The sequence below is a fragment of the Dermacentor variabilis genome, chromosome 4 (genome assembly GCF_050947875.1).
Source record: "Dermacentor variabilis isolate Ectoservices chromosome 4, ASM5094787v1, whole genome shotgun sequence".
Classification (NCBI taxonomy): domain Eukaryota; kingdom Metazoa; phylum Arthropoda; class Arachnida; order Ixodida; family Ixodidae; genus Dermacentor; species Dermacentor variabilis.
Genome location: NC_134571.1, coordinates 14,047,761 through 14,057,072, shown reverse-complemented (window position 1 = coordinate 14,057,072; position 9,312 = coordinate 14,047,761).

The following is a 9,312-nucleotide window of genomic DNA, read 5'->3' as shown; positions in this document are numbered from 1 at the left end:
GCGAAGTGGCTCGCCTGGTCAACGTGTTTTCTCGTTGCTACCAACGGCATTGGGAAGACTGATTGTATTGTCACTTATGAGCGACATAAATGTGCAGACGTTGATTGTGTTGATGAATATAAATGCTTTAGTACCAGCTGCGGACGGGTCGCAAGGGCCGTCGGCCTTGGATATGACGGCCAGCGAGCTAGGCCTATATATACCGTTTCCCAGCGGTTGCCAGCTCGCTTGGCTTGCCCGCTGGCTATACCAATGGCTATACCGTCGGCGTCGATAAGCTGCAGACATTTGCTGCAGAAGTGGTGCGAGTTCGTGCATGCCACTGGGGTGCTTAGAATGGACCCCGCTGAAGAGCAGCACAGATTTGCTCGTTTCATTTCGAGCGTGCCTGATATAACAAAACTGGCTGAGCGGTCCGATGATCTTCCACCTAGACTACGTGCCCCCAAGCCTGATGCTGTGTCGACTTGTACCTCGCCTTGTGTCCTGTTCCGAGATCTACTTCATTCCCAAGCGTCCTCAACAAATGCCTCATACTACTTGTACCAGTGCGTACGCATACTGATGGCTCTCGCTAGCCTGCACTTTCCGAGTCGTTGCCTTGCAGTGGATCGAATCAAATGTGGTTGGCCACGTCCAATTCGGCGGCGACTACCGCAAGCAGGAAATAGTCGCCGCTGGACGACGAAAACGATGACGACGTTGATGGCGAGAACATCGCAAAGCTTGTGCAGGCGTAGCAGATGAACTAGCAACACGAAGCTCACCCGCCGGTGAGCCACGTAACAGTTTTGTGCAATCACATGTTCACCTGTGTTTGCATTCCTTTTTTGGCCCATCTCGTTGCTCTCTCAATCCGAAACTGACGGAGGAGCCCTACCCCCTCCATGCGCTAGGAGAAAAGTGTGGAGGAAATGACTTAGTAGGTTCTCCTTTTTCTTGCTGTTTTTTTATTTCTTTGCTGTGGCGGCCACGCCTCTCGGGCCACAATGGCCGCTTTGTTATGGTTCTGTGCGCTCACACGTGTTGCTCCGTAGGTTTCGTACCATGGCAAAGGCGCCGTCGGGGCAGGTTTGTGTTGGTCTGCGTGTTTTGTTGCGCTGCGTTATCTGGGCCGTGCTCTTCCGGGTGTTGCTGTGGCCAGGTGGGACAGGAGGAACTAAAGTTCGTGAAATGAGTGCGCATGCAACGCTGTACGAAGCGCACCGCACCATGGCAATGGCAACAGACGAAGAAATATCCGCGGGAAATTTTGCCTTCTGGCGGAATGATGCTACTATGTCATCGCAGGCCGAAACCGATGCGTTTCAGAATCTGTACAATGAACACATTACAGGTCAGTGATTCCTCTATTCACAGTGCATATGGTGCATTTGGGGCACGTAGAACGTACGTTATGAATGCATAGTTCGTGTTCAGTAACAACTTGCTTTTGTGCATATTAAAACGCATGTTGCTTAACTGTTGCTTGTTCCTCGCAGTACTCGCGACAGCATGAAGTCTTTTAAAGGGCCCCTGAAATGGTTCGGAAAAATTTTGTAGACGCGCAGGGTACAGCTTAAGTAGAACATTGGCACCACAATTTAAGTGAAGCATTACGTATTAATGGAGCTACAAGCGATTACAAGTTACCCTCCTCCCTAGGCATGCTTTTCCTCCTCAACTCGTTCGGCGAGCGATCGGGGCCAAGCTCCGCCTTCACTGGTTCTGTGCCACGATGCGACGTCACATCGTCTAGTTCCGTTTGTTTGTTTTGGAGCCCGCCCCCAACAGCGCGAAACCTCTGGCCGTCGATGCGAGAGCTATCGAAGCAGCGTGCGTTGCGATCATTCTGTCGTAGCGCCGAACGTGTCTGGTATTCCTGTAATCACCCACTAGCCGAACGTTTCGACCAAACGGTGGAGGCGTAAACTCAAGCTGATGAAGGAACTTTAGTGTAGACGTACGTGAGCTGCCTGATCGGTCCCCACGGTCCAGCCACCTGTTGGCTCGGAGCTTAACCAGCCAAAGAAAGAGCTAACATTGCTCTAAGCAAGTGTAAAACATTTTAAACATTTACAAAAACAATGTGCTAACGATTACACTCCTGCGAAAAATTTACACCACCAGCAAAGAATACATTTTGTTACAGCTACTATGTGTGGTTGACCTCTATGCCACCAGGTGGCCGCACCGTGCAGACCATTCACATTTGCGTTTCTGTTCGTCCCCTGAAACGACACGCAAGGGTACACGGCCAGGCCCTGTCCCCTTTGCGCTTGCATTTACCCTAATACCGGACTCGCGAAACGCTATTGCGTTAGTAATCTTCCGGTGTAAAGTGGCGGCTGCAATCGCGCAAATCCTGGCGCCGATCGGATAGCGGCAGTCCGATGTTCTGCAGCCAGTCCGCTCGTCTACTGGCTTGCAGAGGGACACGATGTCGCAACTTGACATTGCCAGTCACTACGTTTGCAGTCCACAACGCAACAAAGTCGAATGAGAGCTCGCGAAAAGACAGACTGACACTGACGGCGGAGCTCTCGTCAAAGACGGAGCACGTTGTAACACAAGCAGACGACACTTGTGTACCGGAAGTGCTTAAGTGTACTGAAAAATTGTTCTTGTGCATTTTCTTTATGTTACTTTATTTTTACAAAAACCAATTAACTAACATTCCAACTATTACGAACATCATTTGTTCGCCATAAAGTTGGAAAAATTATCGATCACGCGCCCTCGTCAGCCAATCGGATAGCTCGCCTCACTGACGTCCTATGGGTTATTTGCGTCATATGGGTAGGGGCGCCTTAAAATTCCGCCGAGCAGTGTGCTGCGATCAGCAGCGATGTGCATTTTAAGAACCTTATAATAAATTACACGCTTTACGCGGAGCACTTAGATGTGTCAACTAATGATCAGAAAGATCTACTCTAACGACTCAGAACGTTTGTAAAAAATCGTCAAAATCGTTTCAGGGTCCCCTTAAGCAGAGCGCGTTCGAGGTTCATGCGCACCTGCACAGGTGTACCTCAATACATGTGCTGATCGAGCGTTATGCAGAATATGTGCATTTACTGCCCTCGGCACCGTGCGCCTGACAGCCTACGCTTCATCCTGGAAGATGGGAAAGAAGCGGCTGCTTTGACTAAAGGAACGAATCCTCCTTACCGCAGGCGTAACTTATCTGTGCGCGCGAGAAGCGCAGGAAAGTGAAGGTTAGCGGATGCGCTGCAAGAGTGAGCAAGGCTCCATAGAACGTACGCCCGCGAACACATCAAACGGCTGTTCCATGTGGTCGCACGTAGACCGGTTCTACGCGCGTACTGTTCTGCACCGTGTGCCGGCTATCTCAAAACTTTGGTTCCATCATGCTTCACTTACCGCGGTAAGAAGGCACCGTAACCGCAGTCAGTGAATCTAAACGTGGAGTCAGAAATGACATTCTGCCTCATCGCCGGCGCGCTGTCGCACTGATGCGCGGCCACCCGAAGTTAGTTCAATAAAGCACGACGATTCCTCAAGCGAGAATGGGTTTGTGCTCATAAACTCCAAATGGATCGCAAATGGGTCGGTGTGTCATACGTGTCTCCAGTGCGTTCTTGCAGTGCAATGAGAATGCGTACATCTTTTTTTCGTATCGCCAGACGTCCAGCTCGCAAGACCTATAGCTCAAGCAGAGAAAGCAAGTAGAAGGCAGCGATAAAGGTGACCTCTAAAAAAAAAAAAAAACGCGAAAACTGGGCAGCGGCCGTTACCTGCGGTTTATGAGAACAGTTCGGTTGTCTGACCTTATAAGGCATGTTTATTTTCATAAAAGCCAGTAAAAGCAGCCGATTCGACTTCAGGGCACAATTTGCGAAGTTCATTATGAACTTCTTTTAATATGACTTTGGCAACGGTAATGCAATGAGTCATCGCGATTGTTTACTATTGCTGCGGAGCGCGCACCATAGAATGCGCGCACGTCCGAGCAGCCCGGTCACGCGCAGCGCGGCGTGGTTTTTCGAGAAATGTAAACAAGATCGAGAGAAGAACTGGCCTGATGGGCGGAGCAACGCCAACTTTCGGCTTCACTTCAGCTTCGCAAAGAGTGACGTCAGGGTCTCTCCTGAGTTTCCTAAAGCTTTGCTTCCTCCATGCCGAAACTTGAGTGGTCGATTCCGACTTTTTCACGGCGCAACGGCGCATGCGCTCTGCCCGAACGGCTTAGTCGCAAAACGTTTTGGAAGGGACGCGCGCGCAGCCGTGCGGCCAAATATCGGGGAAAGCTACCCAGTAAAAAAAGAAAAGAAAAAAAAAGCGCGCGGACGCTCACTGCAGCGAACACTTGTGCCGTGTTCCGCGTTGAAACTCTACTGGTAGCTCGATGTTGGTGCTGTGCCGAAAACGTGCGTAAGACCAACTCCACTTTAAAACAGAAAAGGGCTTCGTAGGTGCCGCTTTGCATTGACGGCTGTCAAATTTATCCACAAACCCCTGCGTTACACTTGGGCGACACTTCAAAAAATTGGCAGTGGCTTAGCTCGGCTAGCGAAAGCTAAGGCGTAGCATGGTTAGCCTTGGTTGAACTTTATTGCAAGTCCAGCGGGTTAGCCTGGTTGTCTAGCTGCGTTGCGGCGTTTAGCCAGTCGTTCGGCGCGCTGTTCGTCTGTTTCCTGGGCGATTCGTTTCCTCTTAATCGTTCCGATGTCCATTCAAGGCCTCCTCCTGCTTATCAGAATTGTCGCCGTCCATACTGCCACCTCAACTGTGGTTGCGGCGCACGCGAGCTCTCCTTTTCAATCCTCGGACATGTTATCAGGCATGCGACCACGCATGCGACCAACGCCTCCTTTAATAAAGGAGGCGTTGATGCGACGCAGCTGGCGAAGCGAGCGGAGGCGAGCGCAACGACGACGAACGCGGTGTGACGTCATATCAAACGGCGGTGCGGAAAGGCGCGGCGCTACGCAGTGGCAGAACACCTGTGGCTCGGTGCTACTAGTGACGCATGTGCAGTAGTGACTAGGGAGCGAGAGAGAGGGAAATATCCCCGGCAAGGTGCGCGTTGTGACGTCATGTGCCTCCTCGGAGCACCGCCACTGCGAAATCGCAAGTTCGCGGCCAGTAAAGCTTTCACTTTAAAACGGAAAGCACTTTGTCGAGACTAAAGTGCGAAACGGCGGAAACCTGACACGATTGCCAATGGCGATTTGTCGCGTCGGAAACACCACGGAGGCACACAACTCGTACGTACACTGTTACGTGAATGTTTGTTTGTTTATTAAATGCCTGCAACATCGTTCTGGACGAAGTGTCTGTTAAAGTAGTTTGTGGCCGCCTGGAACTGTTGCAGCGCCGTTTGTGGATCAGGAGGAGACGCGTCTTCCATGGCGGTGTCGGGGTGTAGTTGGCCATCCTCATCATCATCCACTTCGCTCGATTGACTTGTACTTGCTCGGCCTGCCGCGGCAGGGTGGCGGTCACGGCACTTCCGAGCTTCATTTGTCTTGGTACCCGGAGATGCAGCGAGTCGCTTCAAACACGTTGCCTCTCTTGCATTGGCCCTTCGCGACCTTGGACTATGTGGTGTCGGACGCGCCTCGTTGCTGTTACAAACGGCCTGCAAGGGTACCGACCTACAAAATTTTCCCAGCCAGCCGGAGCTGCGAGGGTGGCGAGCTTCCCAGAAGCGACCTTGGAACCCTTCCCCACCTGCTGCGGCGACTCGTTTTGTAGGGACGACTATGTGCAGCATCAACATCCCCTCGGCGCCGCTATGACTAAACGCGGTCGGCGGACCAAATATTGTCAGTAGATTCGCTGTGACCACCATGGGTTGCATGGAGCGGGGGAATTCCTGGAAAGAGATATTTTGCAGCTGCGGTCTCACGGGCGCCAGAAGTCGTCGGATCATGGACAGACGCGGCGGTCACAGACTACGGGGTCAGTTCTTGGATCAAGAGGTGCATGCTCGGGTCAAGACCCCTGTCCGCAAGAAACCCTCTCACCTCGGTGTGTTCAGTGAAACCTGTGCGAAAGTGAGTGTGTAAACTCTCCCCTTCAAAGGCGGGTCGACGACGATGACTTTGAACACTCCGTTTGGTCGAATGGCCGTTTTCCCTCACCTAGGAATCTAGTGCGGACAGTGTTTATATTTATAAGCAGCCATTGTCGGCACTTCAATGTGCATTCCTCTTTCAGTCATGCTAGACTGATGGACTGTAACATTCTCATGTAGATACTATAAATAAATTCCATATTCCTCGTTCTCAATGAGAACAAGTCTCTCCCTTCAACAACGTCCTCAGCGTGGATAAGTTGGACGACGGCATGGGCCAGCTACCATCTATTTCATGCCCGACCCCAACCATTACACCGCCCTGATGCATGCGACGTATACGCTCAGCCTCTCTTGAGCGCCACTTGCGTTCAGCGGCTGCCACACGTCGCATGTTGGGGGACACTGGTTTGGCGAGACGAGGCATCACTCCCACACGATACCGCAAAGTAAACTACCGTCACCGCCGCCGCCACACCACACCCAAGCAGACGGTCGCCACGCGCGCCTCGCGACAGTGACGTCAGGCCACACAGCGCCCAATGAGGAGGCCATCTCAAGCGCCTGACGACAGTGACGTCAGGGCGCACCGTCGAACACGGCCGCCACGCGTGCCGATGTGATGAGTCATACCGCACGGCGCCGAACCAGCCCGGCCATTTTTTTCTAGGTGGCTTCGCCCCGACACCCGCACTTGACGGCAGTGACGTCACGCACGTGAGCCAATCGGGAGGCGCAAACCTGCGTGTAGCAACAGTGACGTCACGACACATGCAGAGGAGACCAGTCAGGAGGCCGGAAAGCTGTGACAGTTTCTGCTAACGGTAGATGACCTTGACAATGAGCCTTAAAAACACGTTGCTGACGCAGTCTTGCAGCGCCGGCCCACTGTTACTGGTGGTGGCAGTGCGTGCCTGACTTCATGTACTCTTTTAAGGCGTAGTAACACTGCCTCGATACGAGACTGACAAGCCGCGCTGACGCCGACGATTGTGCAACAATTCAGCAATGTGTCACTGACACCATTTGATCATAATAGGCCAACAACGACGCAACCGACGGGTGCGAGTTGTCATATAGCGTGACGGGCTTTCTTGTCGACGGCACCAACAAAATCAGCGTGCCGACCATGATAGCTAGACCGAACACTACGCGATCAGCCATCGAACCGACAACGCGATAGCTGCAGCTCATTCACTTGTAAATATAATTATTCGCGCTCAAAATGCATCAACAAGCCTTCGAAGTTTAAATGCACGAGCTTCAGTCCTCTCAAGCTGTGCACATGAAGTTTGAGTCAATGTTTATCCTGTTTAGCGAGAGTTGGCTTAGCTAAGCTTGACCCCGTGAAGTTCGTGCACCCGCTACCGATGGAACTGAACTTAAAAAATAAGCAGTCGGTCAGGACGAAGGAAACCTCTCTTATAGTTAAGTTGTGTCCCTACAGCGATTTGATAACTACTACTCACTTCGCACGGCACGTACACAATAAATGGCAAGCGTGCCAGCATCTTGTACTTTGGTCACCGTTCCCGAACGCCGCCGGTCGCATTCCCGTAGATGGTGGGCCTCTGTGTGTTGTTATGCTGACACATTTCTTAATTCCAGAGAAGCACTGTTCAGCTCTGTGTCAAACGGGAAAGAAGTGACAGTGCATTCGATATAGCAGCATAAACTCGCTCAGTTGCCAATGGTGTCAGCGATGGCATCCGCGTTTTCGCGAGAGAACTACACGGCCTATAAGTGGGGGCTTATGCTGAGCACAGTTGTCTCTAATAATCATTTATAGCATGCGCAAACTGGAAGTATGATGAAGTTAAACAAGAGCGAGAATCAATAAGTAGTAATAACAGCCCGCAATATATATGCGTCTGGATCACAGTTGCAGTTGTTTAAGTCACTCGGCTGCTCATATAGACTCGTCTCGGGGAGGAACAACGCGGCTTATATGCGCAGATATCCATGTTTTGCTATGTTTTAAGATTATTTCACATCATCGATGCGGCGTTTCTACAATATCCGAAGCTATATTTGAAGCTGTAGATGTAAACAAGTTCACCACTTTGGCAAATCCCACGTGGAAGGCTGCGCTCTAAGGCTTCTTGTTTATGCGAAATGTTTAGTGAATGTGTAAAAGGAACACAAAAAGCGATGTGCAATCGCAGACATCAGCGACAACGACCTCTAAGGCAGCCGCGTCGCCAGATGGAACTCTGCGTGCCCTTATCGGCCGTGCTGTTACCACCATAGAGTTTCCTACAAAAATTGTTACCACAACAGCGCACATTGGCCTATTCACGGTGTGAATGACATGCTGCCCTGGAGAAACCATTAATAATTAATCGTGATCCACGAAACGCACAACCGATGCGCACTCATCATGGGCGCAGGTACACAAATCAACCGGCGATATCTCCGGCCATAGAGTTTCCTACAAAAATTATTTTTTGTAGGAAACTCTATGTCCCCGGCACTCTTCCAAAACGTTTCCAGCTGCGTGCGTCAGAGGGCAGCACAGGAACATGAAAGAGGCGGATTACCTGTCGCGCTCTTAACCTAATGATGTTTCGTTCCGTGATTACTGGGTCATTAGCTACTTATTGCAGAAGAAAGAACAAGGTCGAAAATTTTTGTGTCAGTTCCTTTAATCCCTTTTCAAACTACCTTTATTTTTCGAGCTGTGTTCTCAGTCCCACAAACCTGCAGATCTTGGCCGTTCACGTGTCTACTGCATGATCACAGTTCACTCTATCTTTGTGAACCACTGAAGCATCTGTTCCTCATTCTAGTGCAGTCTCTACATGAACGATTAACTTCACTAGAAGCTAAGACAGCTTGAGAAACAAGTACTATAAGAACAACATGGACAGTGTAAGATTGTTGTTGTCATACTTGTGTCCGTTCTGTTAACAATGAATCTGCTAACTTGTCCGGTTTAGTTAAGAGAATTATTTGTTAAGGTGCAGCTGGAATGACGAAGGGCAGGCACATATGGCATTTCAGGGAAGGAGTGTCCAGTTTTTTTTTTCCAAGTTTGTTTTCTGTAAACATCTTGAAGTATACTTTATCATACAGCAATCCTTTCTATATCTCTTTTCTTAATCTGTTGTGCAGTTAACACTAATCTGCATGCTGCTTCCTGTGACGGACATGACATTAATAAAAGGAAGGCAACCTATGCTGTGAATTACAGAAAACAAAAACTTTGTTTAAATGTGTAGTTGGTCTGCTTACTGATGATTTTAGAAGTGTGCTCTGAAACAGTAACAATTATTGTGCAGAAATGTTAC